Source organism: Uloborus diversus, chromosome 2 (assembly GCF_026930045.1).
Source record: "Uloborus diversus isolate 005 chromosome 2, Udiv.v.3.1, whole genome shotgun sequence".
Lineage (NCBI taxonomy): Eukaryota > Metazoa > Arthropoda > Arachnida > Araneae > Uloboridae > Uloborus > Uloborus diversus.
The window spans coordinates 16,225,887-16,231,965 of record NC_072732.1 but is presented as its reverse complement, the minus strand read 5'-3'; positions in this window follow the sequence as shown (position 1 = coordinate 16,231,965).

Below are 6,079 nucleotides of genomic sequence, written 5' to 3'. Positions count from 1 at the left end.
GTTTAGTTTAGTATTTTCCCCATGGAAACCGATTTCAAGACAGATTAGAGTCTTTGAAATTTGAAATTTTTAGAACCTAGTGCATTAACGACTGGAGAAGAAATGTTTTTACATTTTTGAAAAGAAAAAAGTTCTAAGAGCAAGGAAGTTCTAATTTCAAAGGGGGGGGGGGGGCTCGAGACCCCTTGCCCCCCTATATGGGCGCCCTTGTTGTTGTTACCTTGTGTCAGCTAGGCTGGCAATTTGGTGTGCACTGCATACCTTTTCCAACTGTCCCGTAATTTGGTGTGAAGTCCGACTTCCACAGAACACACATACCATAACGACTCGTTTAGGTAACTACTCGCTGCACAACAACACTTTCGCACAAAAAAAGAAGATCTATGTCTGACCCGACACGGTAGCGACACGGGGAGTTGTCGGCCATGTTGGGGCCAAACACCGGCTGTCTTCCTATGCCTGCTATGATGAAATAGTGGTTTCTTAGTAACTCCTTGTTAATAAATCTTCCTAGATTCTTCGAGATAACAAAAGATTTGAATGCACATTAACTTTTTTTAAATTTTTACTTGGTAAGGAAACTAATTTGATATTAAGGCATTTTAATGTGAAAAGATGTTTAACAATAATTCTCGACCATTGTGCGAAATATTTTTTTACGCTCGTCCCCGAAAGCATGGCAGTAGGCTATTTATGTTGAAAGAATAGATATTATGATTGTATTGATTATCAGAATAGCATAAATAATTAATCATCCATTGATTAATCGCAGCAGATATACTTTATTAACCAAAAAGTAGATTTTTTTTTTATCGTACAGACAAAAAATTAAGCTGAATCTTACAAGGGTTTAAACTACTGATTCTTTGAATTTTAAAGTAACATAACCAATGTATAAATATAATACTTGCAGTTCCAGTTTGTATAGAACATAAGTTTTTACTATTAAACTGAAATGAAATTTCGAATTTAAAACAATGTAGCATTTAAAAATAAAGTGGCTTTCTTTTCATCCATAAAACTCATGGATTAAAACAAACTTTCGCTATTTATTTCAAGGATTGAATTCTTCTTTGAAAACTTATAATTATATTTAATCATTTACTTAAAATACAAACAATCGTCTTCAGCATTAAAGTTTCACTACACAAAGTGGATTTAAATAAAACTTAGAATGAGTAACGCAATGAAATGCAAAGTAAGATTTTCTGCCTTTTAATAAAATAAAATAAATGTTGTCAAAGTAGCATGTTCATTAAAAATAACAGCAAAATACAGTGAGTGTTTCAAGTTTTATATTGCAAAATTGTTAAAATGTAAGATATTGGATTAGTATAAATGTTTTTATACACCATCAACTCTCTCAACAACATAATGTCCGTGAATAATTGATTGTTTTCTTTTTTTAAATGTCAATGATAATGAATTAAAGGAGACATTTGTCATATTAACTCACAGAATCATAGCGTAAAAGTAATAAATTAGCTTAAGATTTTAAACAAAAGTTTTAAAATACATATAAAGAGATGAATTAATTACTCGCGTTATTGATTTTGTACTGCACATTAATGCATGCTTACAATTTTGTTAAACATAAAAGTAATAGTTGCTTGTTTCAAAATGTTGCTTTCGTTTCACTGCCATTTTCCCCGAATTCACTAAACAAGCATTCAGATTACAGATCTGAGATAAATAGAAACATTGACCATAAAGCTTTAAATATTAACTGCGCTGAAATAATTTAAACTTTAAATTTTGGCCAAATATATTGCTATTGTTGAAGAAAAGTAAATAAATAAGGATCTGGCCATTTAATAAATTCGTGTTTACACGGAAAAGTTACAGTAAATACTTTATGAAAAACAAAAAATGGCAAAAAAATATTCTGTTAAAATAATCCTAAAAGAAGAAATGAACAAGATCTCACTGTAAAAAAGTAAAAACTCAAGGAATAAAATATTTTAAACTACGATGCGTTGAAAAAAAAACGTGAGTTTGAATATTAAAAATATATACAAAAATCATTGAGTTATACAGGGATACACACTGGGGGGGGGGGGGGTAAATAAAAGAAGTTAAGTCATCTCTGCCGATTCAATGCACCCAGATTTTACGTTTTTCTTTATTTCGTTTCCCTCTAGGTAAACGATATAATTTGGTGCCCGATCCTGCCCAATTAACGCACTTTACGGCACAGTAAGTAGATGCTCAAATGAACGAAGAAATAAATATACAAATAAATAAATATGAGCAAGAATAGCGAGAACGCAATGTTAAAAGACCGGTAAGCACTCAGATTTTGGCCCCAAGATGTCAAATGATGACCCACGTGATCGGTCACATCCAATAAGAATTGAAAGCGGCACCAGACAATAGGGGAAAACGATGTCGCTACTTCTTCTCCGTTCGAGGGCTTTAGACAAGGCGACCAACACAAAAATAGTTTTTGAATCGAAAAGAAACTAAACCAGAGTTCACACACACAAAATTACGTTACAATAGTTAGGGGTCATTAGCACTTAGCTTTTATTTTTTATTATTCTTTCTTCTTTTTTTTTCATGAAATTGTCTGCTGTGGTGTAATTTAAAAATAATTTAGTCGGGATTAGCAGTGAAACAGGTCCTTGTCAAGGCCTAAGTCGATGGGTAATTATTTAATGTTACGGATTAACTTAACATAAAAATAGATTTGATGAAATTTGATCAAATCAGATTGAAAAATAAATTTTAATCGTTTTAATTATATCATAAGTGTATTTATTTTAGACATTTATGAGTGTTCTTATAGTTGTAAAGCTGTGAAATACTATTTTCTTTGGAAAGTCACACAGAATAAATTTCGGATAGGGACCCCGGCAATATAGTTGCATAGAGGCCTCGTTGGCCTTGCTCCTTACTATTCCGATAATCAGCGCAAGACTTCAAAACCCAGTAAGGAAATCTGTAACCTACTGGCGCATCGCTAAAGGTGGGGTAAGGTAGCACATTTGTGATTGTTTCTAGTTAAAAGTCGTTTTGTTAAAATGTGTTAAATTTATACAATCTTGTCTTTGGGGTGAGGAAATGTCAAAGAAGAGAATTCCGCGAATGGCGAAGGATTTGCTTCATTGCTCGAATCACAGGAAATCGATTTGAATAAATCCTGCCAACAAATCTAATAAAGGTTTCGGAAAGGTGGAGAAAGTAGGGATCTCCGTTAGCACATTTGTGATTGTTTCCAGTTAAAAGCCGTTTTTTTAAAATATATTATATACGTGTTCCAGTAGTCATTTTTAACTTACGCCCTGTCGTTATTATTATGCAGATGCATAAATAATAACAACTGGACGTGGGTTAAAAATGCCTTCTGGATGTGAAATCCTTGTCGTCGGACTAGAATTTTTAGTTTCGAAATATGACTAAGGTAAGGACTGCTTATATGTACTAAATCAGATATACCTAAATGGATTAGAATTAATATTTTTGCACAACGTTTTTATTTCACGTTCAGAATATATTGCTGCATCACTCATGAGAGATTCCTATGATTCGTTTTTTCTTTTACATTCCATTTAACTATTGTCACTCTCACTGGAATTTATATTTCAGTTTTCATGAAACACATGAACTTCAGAACTTCCTCCAATTTGGTAGCTTCGAGTTCTTTGCAACTGTTACATTTTATACTGTCAAATATGAGTGTAGGTACTCGAAACTTTCCGTTCATTGCCTCAAGTCTATAGCGTCATGCATATTGTATTGTTGCTCTGCTTTAAAATTACTTTTTGATCTAGTCACTCAGGAACTTTGAATCACAATTTCTCTGTTTACGACTGCCCCTCTTTATATACTCAATACTTTAGGAGTTTTTCTTCAGTTTCACGTCCCTTTTAAAATATGAGTGGGGCAGTTGGATAACTATGCAATACACTTTTGGAATTGTTCTTCAGTTTCACACTAGTTTCTTCTATATATTAAAAAAAAGTACATATTTTTTTAAAAAAAAGTATTTCACACTTTGTTTTTTTTTTTTTTTTAATATGTCTCGTTATCCAACTGCCCCACGTATATTTTAAAAGTGATATGAAACTGATGAAACATTCCTAAAGTAAAACAGGGTGAAACCTTTTCCCTTCTAGGAAAAAAATAGAAATATTTTGCCTGTTTTCCTTTTGCAATTACTAATTCATACATACATGTATATTAAATATTTTAATTTTAGTATTGGCCTTTTTTTTGCCCATGTTTGAATTACTAATTGGCAGGCCCGGATCTGCATATCCTCCGTGCGGGGGAGGGGGGTACGTCCCTAAGATGCCCAACGGCCCAAGTATTTTTTTTAATGAAAAAATAAATAAATAAACTTGCTCTAAGACGTTGCAAATTGGTACATTGCTAGCCTCTGGGGAAGCCCTACAGATTTTGTTACAGGGGCCCCAAAATTTATAGATCCGGGCCTTCCAATTGGTGTCTTTAAAGATCTCGTACAAAATACAATCAACACTCGATAACTCTAAGTCTCATGGGACCGGCGTTCGAGTTATTGATAGTTCGAGCTATGGGAAGTTTCCCAATTAACTCAAGTCTCATGAGTTTGGGACCTGATGAAAACTTAGAGACATAGGAAGATTCGAGTTATCGAGATTAAAATTAAAAATAAATGATTTTTCTTCATGAGCTGTTGTTTAAAAGAAGTCAATAGTTAAATTCATGAAAAAAATTAAAAGCATTGCAGTGGTAAAAATAATAATTGTTGATATTGTTCAATAAGTCACCATTTTCTGTAAAATAACGTCAATAAACACTCAATGATTTTAAATAAAATACTTCTTTTATTGCTGTACATTTTTATTTACAAAGTATTATGCATTCACAGAAACATTTATTAAACTTAAAGATAGATTTCGATTCAATACGAAATCTTTCCGCTATACGAATCATGACATTTAGGGCCTGCTACACTTCTCTTTTGATCGACATTTTATCTATAATGGCAAATGTACCACAACCTTCAGATTAAAAAAAAGAGTTTAACAGTTAAACTGCTAGTCATTGTAGTGTGTTAATACAGTTAACATTACACAAAAATATATTAGAACTTCAAAAAATTATTTAACAATGTAAAAATGCACAAAATTGCAGTCACGCGTTTCGGGGTTAAATGGAATTTATTTTTCAATGCAAAAGGATAAAATTAATGGAGTAAAATTAATTATAATTAATGTAGTTTATGGATAGAAGGAATTTAAAATTTCTGAGAATTTGCATTTTAGCGTCTTTAATTATATTTTACATTCCTTGCTTAAAGGCATTTTTTCATTCTTCATGCAAATTAATAGGTTTGTGAATGACCATTATCAACTTTCTTTTATTATTTCAATTTCAGTTAAGCCTGGTTAACGCCTAGGGCGTATTTAAGAGTGAAACCGAAAGGTTTGGAGTCCCTCCCAAGGTGAACTAGACAAAAAAAAAAGAGAGAGAGAGAGAATCCACATGTATGCTTCTGACTAACGCAGACATTTTCTGGAAAATACAGTGCAGTGTTATTCCCTTATGATTTGAACAACTATGTAGAATTTCTTTAAAGTAAATACTTTTGTGAAATGATTAGAATATTATCCTGTAAAACATACTTTGTACATGGAAATTAATACATTTACGTACATTCAGTACCCAGCTAACGCTGGTTTGATGACAAATGACTTAGATAAAATTGACATATATACTCCATATACAATTTACATACTAGCATTTCAATTAAATATATAATTAATTACAAATAAATACATATTTACATATTTTTCTTTGATTTATCAATATATAATTGAGCTACAAACATAAATAACGTCATTAAAGTGGCACCAGAAGCTATTTTAACTTTGTTACTGCGTTTATTACTTAATCACATACAAAGGTAAATCATTTAATTTATGGCTAAGTGCTTTTCTCACACATGTGTTTGTTATAAAAATGTATATTAGTCGGACAGTGCACTTGCATTGCTGGATGGCGGACACACAGAATGTCATACATTACAATGCGCATCATATTTAGCGGAAAATTATCATAACGTGGAACATGCCAAATTGGCGATAAATTT